General features: G+C 40.5%; 1 long non-coding RNA gene and 1 pseudogene across 2 annotated transcripts in view; both read left to right on the top strand.

Moving 5' to 3' along the window:
* Positions 1-2,337, top strand: part of LOC126508761 (uncharacterized) — a 355,346-nt gene extending 353,009 nt beyond the window's left edge. For both annotated transcript variants that reach the window (XR_007593963.1, XR_007593962.1), the window contains exon 3: positions 2,227-2,337. This is a non-coding gene — a long non-coding RNA (uncharacterized lncRNA). The remainder of the gene's footprint in view (positions 1-2,226) is intronic.
* Positions 2,338-9,477: 7,140 nt separating this feature from the next.
* On the top strand, positions 9,478-14,422 carry LOC126508780 (POU domain, class 5, transcription factor 1-like; annotated as a pseudogene).
* The last annotated feature ends 358 nt before the right edge of the window (positions 14,423-14,780 follow it).

The raw sequence follows: 14,780 nt of genomic DNA on the forward strand, positions 1-14,780 counted from the left end.
TAAAATAAAATCTTCAGAGCCTCTCATGTGTGCAGAAACCCAAGGGTCCACCCAAAACTTCACTATGAAGAGAATGGTATCCCAGGGGAGGATGACATCACCACTCCAGGTGAGGCTTTGTCAAATTTAAATCCCAAATGGGGAATAAAAGAGACAAGCTGGGACTTGGGGATACAATTCAATACCTTTGAAGATCTTGAGTGCCCAGAAGAGCTGAGATTCTCTCAACCCCACCCCCCAAAAGAAGCCTACCCCTTAGAAGAAAACGATCTGGAGCCCAGTGTACTTTGCAGAGCACCGTGTACAGCGGTAGTGTCCAGTCTTTACAAGCACACACCCACACAGGCTCTCCAGCTCCTTGGTAATTTAAAAAAAAAATGGAAATAATGCTAAAAGCAAAATCCAAACCAAAACACGCCGAGTCTCTGGTCTCCTGCATGTGAGTGGCGTGGGAAACTGAGAGGCAACACAATGTCTGACTCTAAAGAGAGTGACTCTCTGACCACACGAGATTGACTCTCGTAACAGAACGCCTTCTCACCTGTTTGGTCATGTTTGGAAACTGAACAACACACTGTTAAACAACCAGCAACTCACAGAAAAAAAAATCATGAGGTAAAATGTGAACATATTTTACTTCAGGAGTAAGGAGTAGCCTACCACCAATGCTGTGTATAACAATCACAGTACAAGTATGTGTGACATCCTCAGAAAAGATAGCTAGATTCGATGGGTGCACACCTTTAATCTCAGCACTCAAGAGGCAGAGGCAAGTGGATCTCTGTGAGATCGAGGATAACCTGATCTACAGAGCCAGTTCCGTGACAGCTAGGGCTACACAGTGAAACCCTGTCTCAAAAAACTAAAAAGGAAAAAAATAAGATATCAAGATTCAATTTTCTAAGCCTCTCTCTTGAGAATCTAAGAAAAGGAAAAAGCAAAAAGGAGTGGGCTGCCTGGGACTCTTTCATGTCACCACTTAGAATATAAAATGTCACAACTATTTCAGAAAGTAGCTTAGCAGTTTTCCATAACACTGAACATATGCTGATCATATGACCCAGCAATCCCTCTTCTAGGTATTTACTCAAGAAAAAGATGAGAACATATGCCACACAAGGCCACAAGTATTTATAGTAGCTATATTCATTACTGGCCAAATTGGAAGCCACCCAAGTATGAATAGTCAAGAGACAAATGACTTACTAAGCTGTGGTATGTCCTTTCAGTTGACTAGTTCTTGGCGATGCAAAGTGAGACGTGTTTAGCCAACAACATAGGTGGACTTTAAAATCATAGATTGAGCAAAAGAGAAGCTAGACGCAGTGCCCTATTAATGAAGGAGGGAGCTCTCGACAGCCTGGACTTGGCAAAAATGGCTCTGGCATGACATTCTCCCATAGTGCCCCTTCCTTGCTAAGAACCTTTTCTTTACATTCTTAAAGCTAGCCACCAAGGTCCATTCCCTTATTTGGTCACTTTCTCCCCCTGAGGTTGACTACCAGGGTCTAACGATTAAAGTATGGAAGTTCAGTAATCCAAAGCCCCTGGTGGCTGTTCTAAGTAACCTGTCCAATCAAAATTAAACACCTCATCCTAACACACAGTTTTCCCTTTTATCTTTACATACTGCCATATGGGCCATACCTGTCTCCTCTCTATCCAGAGGCAATCCTTTGTCCATCCAGGAAAAATAGACTTTCTCCCTCTCCCTTTCCCTTCTCCTTCTCCCTCATCTACTCTCTCCCTGTGTCTGTCTCTTATCCCCAGCCCTCTATCCCTCTGGAACAAATAAATCTCCTTTGTGCTGAGAACTTAGTCTTGGGTATCTTGTGCCAATACCCATTCTTTCAATTATGTCACCCCATTAATAACAAATTCTTCTAAAGGTAAAGCTTTAGAAGAGTACATATTAGAGTACTACTCAGCAGTAAAAAAACAAGGACTTCTTGAAGTTTGCAGGCAAATGGATGGAAATAGAAAACACTATCCTGAGTGAGGTAAGCCAGGCCCAAAAAGAGGAACATGGGATGTACTCGCTCATATTTGGTTTCTAGCCATAAATAAAGGACATTGAGCCTATAATTCGGGTTCTTAGAGAAGCTAAATAAGAAGGAGAACCCAAAGAAAAACATTTAGGCATCCTCCTGAATATTAACCTTCATCAGGCGATGAAAGGAGACAGAGACAGAGACCCACATTGGAGCACCGGACTGAAATCTCAAGGTCCAAATCAGGAGCAGAAGGAGAGAGAGCACGAGCAAGGAACTCAGGACCGCGAGGGGTGCACCCACACACTGAGACAATGGGGATGTTCTATCGGGAACTCACCAAGGCCAGCTGGCCTGGGTCTGAAAAAGCCTGGGATAAAACCGGTCTCGCTGAACATAGCGGACAATGAGGACTACTGAGAACTCAAGAACAATGGCAATGGGTTTTTGATCCTACTGCACGTATTGGCTTTGTGGGAGCCTAGGCAGTTTGGATGCTCACCTTACTAGACCTGGATGGAGGTGGGTGGTCCTTGGACTTCCCACAGGGCAGGGAACTCTGATTGCTCTTTGGGCTGATGAGGGAGGGGGACTTGATTGGGGGAGGGGGAGGGAAAGGGGAGGCGGCAGTGGGGAAGAGAGAGAAATCTTTAATAAATAAAAAAAGAAATAGAAGTTGAGTAGTGTTCTTTAGATGTCTGTGAGGAATCGTGTTGGGATTTTAATAGGGATTGATTGCATTGAATCTGTAGATTGCTTTTGAAAAGATTGTCATTTTTTATTATGTTAATCCTACCTATCCAAGAGCTTGGGGAATCTTTCCATTTTCTGATGTCTTCTTCAATTTCTTTCTTCAAGGACTTAAAGTTCTTTTTGCACAGGTCTTTCACTTCTTTGGTTAGGGTTACACCAAGATATTTTATGTTATTTGTGGCTATTGTAAAAGGTGATGTTTCTCTTCCTTCTTTCTTAGTCAATTTATAATTTGTATATAAGAGGGCTACTGATTTTTTTAGTTGATATTGTATTCTGCCACATTACTGAAGGTGTTTATAAGATATAGGAGTTACATGGTAGAATTTTTGAAGTCACTTATATATACTATTTATATCATCTGCAAATAGCAAAAGTTTGACTACTTCCTTTCCAATTTGTATCCCTTGATCTTTCTTTGTTGTCTTGTTGCTCTAATTAGAACTTCAAGTACTATATTGAATAGATATGGAAGAGAGTGGACAGCCTTGCCTTGTTCCTAATTTTAGTGGGTTCACTTGAGTTTCTCTCCATTTACTTGATGTTGGCTGTCAGCTTGCTGTATATTGCTTTTATTATTTTTAGGTATGGTCCTTGTATCTCTGATCTCCTTAAGACCTTTATTATGACAGGTGTTGGATTTTGTCAAAGGCTTTTTCAGCATCTAATGATATGATTATATGTTTTTTCCTTTCAGTTTATTTACATGATGGATTACAATGACAGATTTTCATATGTTGAACCATCACTGCATCTCTACAATGAAAACAACTTGATCATGGTGGATTTTTTTTATGTGTTTTTGTGTTTGGTTTGCCAGTATTTTACTGAATATTTTTGTATCAATGTTCATGAGGGATATTGATTTGTAATTCCCTTTCTTAGATCAGTCTTTGAGTGGTTTGGGTGTCAGAGTAACTGCAGCCTCATAAAAAGAATTTGACAGTGTTCCTTCTGTTTCTGTTGTGTGGAACAATTTGAGGAGTATAGAGATTCACTCTTCTTTGAAGTTCTGATAGAATTATGTACTGAAACCATATGACCCTGGGCTTTTTTTGGCTGGGAGACTTTTGATGACTTCTATTTTCTTAGGGGTTATAGGTCTATTTAAATTTTTTATCTGATCTTGATTTAATTTTGGTATGTGGTACCTACCCAGAATTTTTTTTAAGATTTTCCAATTTGGGGGCATATGCTATCCAAGTATGACCTAATGACTCTCTGGAAATCCTTAGTGTCTGTTGTTATATCCCCCTTTTCATTTTTGATTTTTTTTTAATTTGGATATTTTCTCTCTGCCTTTTGGTTATTCTGGATAAGGCATTATTTATCTTGATGATTTTCTCAAAGAACCACCTCCTTGTTTCATTGATTCTTTGTATTGTTTTTATTTCTATTTTATTGATTTCAAGCTCTCAATTTGATTATTCTCTGTCATCTACTCCACCTGGGTGAGTCTGCTTCTTTTTGTTCTAAAGTCTTCAAGTGTGTTGTTAAGTCACTAGTATGAGATTTCTCCATTTTCTTCATGTAGGCACTTTGTACTATGAACTTTCCTTTTAGCACTGATTTCATAGTGTACCATAAGTATGGGTATGTTGTGCATTCATTTTTGTTGAATTCTAGGAAGACTTTAATTTTTTTCTTTATTTCTTCCTTGACCTAGGGGCAATACATTTGAGTGTTGTTCAATTTCCATGAGTTTGTAGACTTTCTGTAATTGGTGCTATTGTTAAATTCTTACTTTAAGCCATGTTGATCAGATAAGATTCAGGGGGTTACTCCAGGTTTTTTTTTTTTTTGTATCTGTGGAGGTTTGTTTTGTTACTAAGTATGTGGTCAATTTTAGAGAAGGTTTCTTGAGTTGCTGAGAAGAAGGTATATTCTTTTGTGTTCGAGTAAAATGTTCTATAGATGTCAGTTAAGTCCATTTAAGTCATGACATGTTAGTTCTCTTATTTCTCTGTTAAGTTTCTGTCTAGCAGACCTGTCCAGTAGTAACAGTGGAGTGTTGAAGTCTCCCACTATTGGTGTGTGGGATTTAATGTGAAATTTAGCTTTAGTAATGTTTCTTTTATATAAATGGGTGTTCTTGTATTTGGGGCATAAATATTCAGAACAGATACTTTATCTTGATGAATTTTTCCTGTGGTGAGTATACAGTGTCCTTCTCCATCTTTTTTGATTGATTTAGTTTGAAGTCTATTTTCTTAGGTATTAGGATAGGTATACCTGCTTGTTTCTTACGTCCATTTGATTGGAAACTTTTTCCCAATTCTTTACTTTGAGGCAGTGTCTGTCTTTGAGTTTGAGGTGTTTTTCTTGTATGCAGCAGAAGGATGGATCCTGTTTTTTTATCCATTCTGTTAACTTGTATCTTTTTATAGGTGAATTAAGTCCATTGATATTAAGAGATATTAATGACAAGTGATTGTTAATTCCTATTATTTTTCACTGGTAGTGTTTGTTTACCCTCTTTAGGGTTTGCTGGTATGAGGTATGAGTTTATCTGTTGCCTGTGTTTTCATGGGTACAGCTACCTTACTTGGGTTGAAGTTTAACTTCTAGGAATTTCTGCAAGGCTGAGTTTGTGGATAGGTATTGTTTAAATCGGGTTTTATAATAGAATATCTTGTTTTCTCTGTCTATGGTGATTGAAACCTGTGCTGGGGATAGTAGTCTGGGCTTGCATCTGTGGTCTCTTAATATCTGCAGCACATCTTTCCAGAGCCTTCTGACTTTCAGTTTCCACTGAGAAGTCAGGTTTAATTCTGATAGGTCTGTCTTTATATGTTACTGGCCTTTTTCCTTTGTGGTTCTTAATATTCTTTCTTTATTCCCTATGTTTTGTATTTTGATCATTATATGGTGAGGGGATTTTTTTTTTTTTGTCCAGTCGATTTGGTGTTCTATAAGCATCTTGTACCTTCATAGGCATATCTTTCTTTAGGTTGGGGAAGTTTTCTTCTACAGTTTTGTTGATTATATTTTCTGTGTCTTTGAGCTGGAGTTCTTCTCCTTTTTCTATACCTATTATTCTAAGATTTGGTCTTTTCCTGATGTCCCAGATCTCCTGGACGTTTTGTGTTAAGAATTTGTTTTCTTTGACCGATGTATCTATTTCCTCTACCATATCTTCAACTCCTGGGATTCTCTCTTTCATCTCTTATAATCTGTTGGCTATGCTTGAGTCTGTAGTTCCTGTTCATTTATCCAGATTTTCCATTTCCAGAATTCCCTCAGTATTTTCTCTATTGTATCTATTTCAATTTTTAAATCTTGCATTGTTTGAACTGTTTGCTTCACCTGCTTGATTGTTTTTTCTTGCTCTTCTTGATTTTCTTTAAGAAGGTCATTGATATTTTTTTCCAATTTTTTGTTTATTTTTCCTCCATTTCTTTAAGGGAGTTTTTCATTTCCTCTTGATGGTGTGGGATTTCCCACTGTATGCTGTGAATATGTTTTATTACCATTGGTTAATAAAGAAGCTGCTTTGACCTATGGCTGGGCATAATAGATGGAGCTAGACAGGAAATCTAAACTGAATGCAAGGAGAAGGATGGCAGAGTCAGAGAGACGCCATGTAGCTGTCGAAGGAGAAAGATGCTGGAAACTTACCTTGGGCCACAGCCTCATGCTGATATATACATTAACAGAAATTGGTCAATTTAAGATTAAAGAGCTAGCTAGGAATATGCCTAAGCTATTGGCCAAATAGTGTTGTAATTAATATAGTTTCTGTGTGATTATTTGGGTCTGGGTAGTTAAGAAATGGAAGCGCAGTCTCCGGTTACACTCTTTAAGAGTCTCTATCACCTTTGTAAAGTTATATTTAAAAATTTTTAATTTTTTTTTTTTTGGTTTTTCGAGACAGGGTTTCTTTGTGGTTTTGGAGCCTGTCCTGGAACTAGCTCTTGTAGACAAGGCTGGTCTCGAACTCACAGAGATCCGCCTGCCTCTGACTCCCGAGTGCTGGGATTAAAGGTGTGTACCAACACCGTTTGCTTCTTCTGGGTTAGGATGTTCAGGTCCTCCTTTTGTAGGATCACTGGGTTCAGGTGTTGCCATAATACTATTTAGGTTGTTGAATGTATTCTTCCATTGGTACCTGCCCATCTCTTCCTCCAAAAGATGCAGATGGGGCCTGTGCTTCAGGGGGTCTCTCTTCCTCCAACTGATGCAGGTGAAGCTTGTGGCTTAGGTGCTCACTCTTTTTCCTGGTGCAGGTGGGGCCAGGCCTCTGGCAGTCACTGATACAGCCCTGGGGGGGGGGGCAGTCCTTTCCTGGTGCAACCAGGGTCAAGACTCCAGTGGTCATAGGTGCAGTAGGGGAGGCTGGATCTTTGGAGCTTGGTGGTTGGGAGTGGGGCATAAGATGTTCCTCCATGGGCTAGGACCTGGAGAGCAGGGTCCTCTAGCTGGAAACCCAGACACTCACCTCTCCAGGGGTAGTCAAGGCCAAGGCTCCAGGGGTCAGAGATGCAGTAGAGAATGGTTGTGGGTGTGTGGAGGCTGCTCTCAGATCTCTGAGATTTTGCTGGGGGTGGGGGTGTGGGGTGTGGGATGTGTCTCAGGAGCTAGGGTCTAGGGTCTAGAGAGCAGGGCCAGCTAGCCATGAACCCAGACACTCACCACTCCAGGGGCAGTCAGGGCCCAGGCTCCCATGGTCAGAGATGCCTTTGGGGGATGGTAGCCCATAGGTGATTTTTATTTGTGCTTCAGTTGTCTATAATCTGCCACTTTCTAGTAGCTAGGAGTTCAGACTCCAAAATCAGACAGATATGCTATGATACCCACCCCTCAAAACTCTCTAGAAACCAGATCCCCCCGAAAAAGTCCCACTGTATCTGGAAATAAACAAAAATGTTCTGTGCTTTTAAATTCTTTAAAAATATTTCTGTGTAAGATTTCATTCTCTTCTCCTAACAACACATTATGAGATTAGGCAATGGGCTCTCTGTGTTCTTACAGAGACAGCTGCAGTCACAGCTGAGAGTCCCGCTGGCTTTTCCCAGAGGGACTTTACATGCAGCTAGGGATCTTCTCTTCTTGCTATGTGACTTTTCAGTGTATCTGAAAATCAAATTTTAGAACACTATGCGGAATTAAAGGTTATAGTGATGATGTTTCTATGGTTTTACTCTCTGGTGAGTTATTGACCTTAAGAGCTAAGCTTCATGTCACAATCGTGAAGTTCCAACTGCTCACCATAAATGCTCATGATTAAGGACAAGAGCACATAAGCAGGGGCCTTGCTTTCTTCCCTCCAACATATTTCACATGAGCTTATATGCTTTCTAAGTGTTTCTTGTCCCCCAGACGATCAGTGTCCCGTGATGTCATCATGAAACCGAGGAAGATGAAGAACTTTAGCCTGTGATGATAACGTGTCGATGTGTTCAGAGTCCAAGGTTGGGGACCAGCCCCAGCCTACTACTACTCAGTTGCCAAGTGACTTTGACAAAGTCACTTAACCCCTCTCAGGCTTATTTTCATCATCTTTGAAATGGATGATCTGGGTTCATTTACTTCCAAGCTTTGTTCTAGCTTTAATTTTTTACTATTCTATCCTTTGGCTAATGATCCTATTAAAAGAATATAATGTGGCACATCGATAGTGCTAACAGAATTAATTCCTTAAGTCTTGTGACACTTTCAGGTTTTCACCATCATTTAAGTCTATTTTTATACTTGGAGCAGCTGATGCAGGATATTCCCCTTGGGGCTCTCCAAGTACAGTGTGTGAAGAAGGGTGGAGAGAGGTAAAAGTGTGGGAGTGGAAGGGTGTTATTTTAGATCATAATCTGTTAGCATAAATATATACACATATCACTAACACTTGTACGTATCACTAGCATAGATAGATGATACAAAGATGAGATAGATAGATGATAGATAGATAGATAGATAGATAGATAGATAGATGATAGAAAGTTACTAAGTAGGTAGATAGATAAGTGATATCTAGAAGAAGATAGATAGATAGATAGATAGATAGATAGATAGATAGATAGATAATAGATTATGGATAGATAAATGATAGAAGATAGATAGATAGATAGATAGATAGATAGATAGATAGATAGATAGATAGATAGATAGATAATAGATTATGGATAGATAAATGATAGAAGATAGATAGATAGATAGATAGATAGATAGATAGATAGATAGATAGATAGATAGATAGATAGATAGATAGATAATGTATCAATAGATAATAAAAGATAGATATGTAGATAGGTATGTAGAAGATAGATAGATAGACAGACAATCAAGCAGACATCTGATACATTGGTATAAGACAGATAAAACATTTAAAAAGGAATTGCCATTCCATCCCAAGAAACACCAAATCTTCAGTTGCTTGAAAGCCTAGCTGCCTTATGGTTAATGGGTGGTACCATACATTTTAAGACGTTTTCCTGAAACTGACCAATTCCAAATACATGATCATATTTTGAGAGAGTTCCACCTGTCTTTCCATTAGTGGCTCAGTTTCTTTCTACTCTAGGGCATTTCCCAAGTGATTCTCTCATCTTTGACCCTCACTGCTGCCTAATACCTACTTACTCCTCCTCCAGACATGACTTCAATGGATAAGAAATAGGCTCTACAAATTTTGTGATGAAATAAAAATCTCTCTAGGATTCTTCAAAATTCCAAACCTACCTAGGAGCAAAATAATCATCTTACAAAAATATTTAAATTCCCAACACAAATTAAAGATAGTATGTGTGGACAATACTGTAAAGAAAGAAAAATACACAACAGTGTGGCTCTATGTCAGGATCCAGCTAACAATGGCTACCTTCTACTGAACTCTTCCCCTGCATCACTCTACTGGTACGTTACACAGCCACCCTCTCCGGGAAGCTTTGCAACAGATCTTTATCAGCACCATGATGTCAGTGACGAGATGGAGAGAGGTAAATAATATTCCTGATTGCATTGCTATAAATTGATTTACAGGTAGGTATGTCTGACTTGAATCCATTTAGGTCTTGGCGTTAGACTAGACAAAATTGTCTCAGTAAATTTCTAAGCCTGGTGGAAGAACCCAACTAATCCATCCCAATTATCTGAGAATTAACAGTTGTGTCCAAACTCTGGAACTTGAGGGTACGTGACGTGGGGATAGAAATGGGAGGCTTATGGTTAGCTAGGGATAGACCATCTAGCAGATGCATTGCAACAAATAGAAATCAAGGTTTCATAGCAGAATTTTCCAGACACTGAGCTACACACAATGGGTATATATACTATCTCATTAGTCCCATCAATAACTCCAGGTATTTTGTGTGTGTGTGTGTGATGAATATGAACATGTGTGTGTATGTGTGAACATGTGGAGAGGTGTTCATATGTGCGGAGGACAGAGGTATTTTTATCAGTTGCTCTTCACCTTATCTTTTGAGATAGAGCCCTTCACTAACCCTGGAGCTCACCTCTTTGGCTAGGCTTTCCGGCCAATGAGTTCTAGGCATCTTCCCTTCTCTAACCCCCACATCACAAACCCTTGAGTTCCAGAAGTTTTCGACCATACCCAGATTTACGGGTGCTGAGGATTTGAACTCTGGTCCTCCTGCCTGTCGGGGAATCTCCCCAAACCCTCCAGGCACTATTTTTACCTCTATGAACGGTAAAGTAGAAACAGAGGAGTCTACAGTCACACAGCCAATGACCCAGGCTTTACACACTGCTCTGTGATCCCCAACGTGTCCATGCAGGATAGGTAGAGGATCAGGCAAGTGACCCAGCAGTGCACTTCTGGGGTTCTTCCACTGTAGGACCTGCCCACCACATCCCAGGCCTGAGTCCTGCCACTGCTGTGCCTTTGTTACTGTGAGCTCCCCCCTGCCCCCTCTGTGGCTTTGACTGCCCACAGAGCTTCCTGAGGATGTCCAGAGTGCTCACACTGAAGGAGGTCCACAGACTTTCCTGACACAAATGCAACAGTGTCGAGTCAAATTTCTCAACTGTTCCAACGTGTCTTGTTCTCAGAAGATATTCTGCAAGGATTGTGTAACGTTCTGAATGAGTTCGTGACTCACTGGTAAATGAGTCTGCAAGGATTGTGGAAAGAACAGAATTAACAATGAAGTATGGAATGTCACATTGTCATCAGAATCATAGACTTCCTAGATTTTCTTAGAAATCTTTTCTCAAAAGCTTTGCTTTTGTAGTTACAGGCAAAATTAAATTTTATTGTTGAATGTCAAAAACCTTTAAGGCCATATTTTCTGACTGTATTTTTAGGGATATTATAGATTTTTCTTAGAATTATCTATAAATACATATTTATTTAGAAAGCATTTTGGTATCCAGTTCTCAACTTCATATTATATTTTTCTATTTGTGCTACATTATGATTTTCTAATATTCTGTTACAAAGAATTATAATTTATTATTTTGATTATGTGTGAAAGGGCCTACTTTAAAAGTACTTTAAATATACTTGAAGTAAAATTTATTTCATTTTTGAGAATACAAAGCTTAAGAAGTCTAATCTGTGTAGTTATTTACATTTTCTGTGTCTTTATTTTCCAAAATTTAATTTTAGGATCATGCATACACAAACAAACACACACACACACACACTTTTGCTCATCATATTTCTAACAATACATCATATATGACTTTGCAGCCGTATTATTGGGATGACACAGCTCCTCTTCCAGTTGCTTACTACTTCTCTTAATGTTATCTGCATAGAATAATTCTCTCCTGAACTCAGCCATTTTGTTCATTTCTATTTAATGACAATGATGTCTTGGCCTTGTTTCATTGTCAGCACACTGACACACTGCACACTTTATCAGTAATATTTCAATATTTTCTTAAATGTAGTGTCCATTTTTACCATACACTCATTCCTAAATTAATACTCACTACTGTAGTTGCCTTTCTAGACTTCTTTACTCTTGGATTTTACCTTTTCTCACTATTAATTTTTCTTTCAACAACTTGTTACAGATATTTATCTACTTCATTTTTATCTGCTTGGTTTCTAAAAGTATAGAGTTGTTGCTTTGACATCCACTCGAAATTTCATAAAATACTTTTTCACAAAAATGTTTTCACCCTGTATCTTATGACTTTAGAAGGCAGCCTATTATTTTTGTATTCCAGTCACAGAGAACTAGAACTTTGTGCTTATTGTTCCATCCTTTCATTCGTTAGATAATAACTTGTCCTGATAACAGAATCGCTTAAGAGATGTTTGCTTCGGCTGCATCGGATAGAGCCCATCAATGTGGGGAAGCAGGGTGAATGACTCTGCCCGGTCTACAGCAGAGGGAATTTGGGTCAGAGCTTGTTCACAGTTTGACAGACCACAAAGCAGACTACAAGCAGTTGGGTTTGGCGGAACTCAAGTTTCCTAACTTTTACAGCACTAATTTCTTTTTTCAATGTGAACAACAACGACAACAAGCCAAGCAGGAACAGAAAGCGCATCTCTCACTGACCACATCAGACAGGACTAGAGTCAGCGATAGGGGGCTGTATGAAGTAGCTTATGGACCAATTAGAAAGGAGCAGCATTTAAGAAGAGAGACTAACGAGACGTGCTTCTCTTAAAATCTGGCCTTCGGAAACTCCACCCAGTAGTCCTGAGGCTACACCACTACGCACATGCTCGTTTGAAACAGGACACTAGTTCTGCTGCGAGTTTTCATTTTTTTTCCCCAGCTTTCCCCAAATTCTCATTTCATACTATAGACTTTGAGCTTGTTTCAGCAAAAACAGAAGCAAGAGACTAGGAAAACACACTCCAAATATTTTTTTTACATCCTCTGTTTCATCACGCAGAGCGTTCGTGTTCTCTAAGTGTTTTTCTCTCACTCTAGACACAAGTCATGTGTCCTCCACATTCCCGTCTTAAAGAATGAGCTGTCATTGACAGGAGACTGGCCTTGCTGAAGGGCAGGCAGTCTCTGTGTTCTTTGCTCCGGTTCCAATAACAGCAATTTCTTTCCCTTCCTAAGGATATTGTTTTTCATTCTCAATGTTTTCTTTTATTACACTGGAGAAAATACTGAATAGAAGTACATTCAAAAGTGAGCTGTGGCGACTCTGCCCAGGCAAACTGGCTGTGCTTTCTCTGCTGAGATGTTTTCTGTGTTTGAGGGTCCTGCATTCTCAGGAGGAAGAGTAAGGCTCAGATGCAACAGTATCATAACAACCAAGATGATGGCATGTCAGAAACAGAAATGAGACAGGAAATGCAGGTGATGGTGTTCTAATGAAGCCGTGTTGACGAGTCCAGAAAGGACAAGCTGGCAGGCTCCCAGCAAACATAAGGGTCTTCCGTTGTTGTCCCTGTAACTACCTCAATCAGGGTTCTTTGCAATCAAGCATCCTTTGATCACCTGCCCTAATGTGCTGATCACAAAGGGGCTTCATTGTTCTTTATTCACCCGCACTCATTGTCTGCATTAAACAAAAGCTGCAGGAGATATGTTCTCAGTGTAACAAACCTCCCCCTCCAGGGAGAAGGATTAGACAGCACTTAGAGAGGCCCAAGGCAGATCTTGGGATCCTCTTAACTTCCAGACTCAAATGTTCCCTTCAGTGAAAGTTAGGGGAATGCATGCAACTTCTCAAAAATTCTTCCCCAACATCATGTTGCAACAAGTATTTCCCAAAGAGTATTCGATTGAAAATATATTTACTATGCAAAGAACTGCCAACACAATAACAATTCAGGCTTCTGTCAGCATCCCTGCTTACCTTCCAGCATACCTTCCAGGTAGCTGAACATCTGGCTTCAGATTTTGCCTTCTGGAGGTGATGGGTCAGGAGGGCTGGAGCCAGGCTGGGTGGGCCTTTGGATCTGGCTAAGCTTCCAAAGGCCTCCTGGTGGGCCTGGAATTGGGCCAGGGTTTGGACCAGGCTCAGAGGTGTTGGGGATCGCCCCTTATTCCCCGCCATGTGAGTTCTGTAGAGGGATGGCATAATGTGGACCTCATGTTGGACTGGGCCTAGTGCCCCAAGTTGGCCTGGAGACTTTGCAACCTGAGGGCCAGATGGGAGCGGGGAGTGGAGAACAACTCAGAGGGGGCCTTGCCTGGGCCCTGTGCTGTCTGCCTCTGCGCCATGAAGTCGGAGAAGGTGGAACCGACTCCCAAGAAGTCCCAGACATGAAAGCCCTGAAGAAGGAACTAGACCAGTTCACCAAGCTGTTGATGCAGAAGAAGACACCTTGAGGGTACACCCAGCTCGGCATGGGCTCACCCTGAGCGTTCTCTTTGGAAAGGTATACAGACAAACTATCATCTGCCGCTTTGAGGCCCTGCATCTGGACTTCAAGAGCACGTGCAAACTGCAGCCCTAGCTGGAGAGATGGGTGGAGGAAGCCGACGACCATGGGAACCTTTAGGGGGCATGCGAAGCAGAGACCTTGTGCAGGTCAGCAAGAGAAAACGGGGGAGCACTGAGAAATGTATGAGGGGAAAACTGGAGAGCGTGTTTCCGCAGTGCCGAAGTCCAACCCGTGGTTGGATAGATCAGCATCATCGCTCAGCAGCTTGGAGAAGGATGTGGTCTGAGTATATTTCTGTAACCCATGCCAGAAGGACAAGCGATCAAGCTTTGACTATTCTCAAGGAGAAGGAAGAGCTCTCCCATGCATTCAAACTGAAGCGCCAGCCCTGCCTGGGGATGATGTGAGCTGAGGCAAAGGAAAGGAGGTAGAAGAAGAGAACCTGGAGCCCCCGTACCTTCGGGGTTAAGTTCATTTACTGAAAAGGGATCAGAAGCCCCAAAAGGGTTGAGGTGGGAGAGATGAAGTTCAGTGATTCTGTTGATCTTGAGCCCAACACTTGGCATTTTGTTCTTAAATAAAAAAAAGCCTGGGACACATTTTAAAAATAATAATAATAATTCAGTTATTTTATTTCCTTTTCTGAGATACATATTGAAAGTTCTTCAGAACTGTCAATCAATAAGAGATGAACATAATTAACACATTAAGATAATAAAGAACTTGCCAAAGGCAAATAAACGGCTTTGGTTTGCTCTGGTGATCTTATC

The sequence above is a fragment of the Alexandromys fortis genome, unplaced genomic scaffold (assembly GCF_014885135.2).
Source record: "Alexandromys fortis isolate MF-2015 unplaced genomic scaffold, M_Fortis_MF-2015_v1.1 scaffold_40, whole genome shotgun sequence".
NCBI lineage: Eukaryota > Metazoa > Chordata > Mammalia > Rodentia > Cricetidae > Alexandromys > Alexandromys fortis.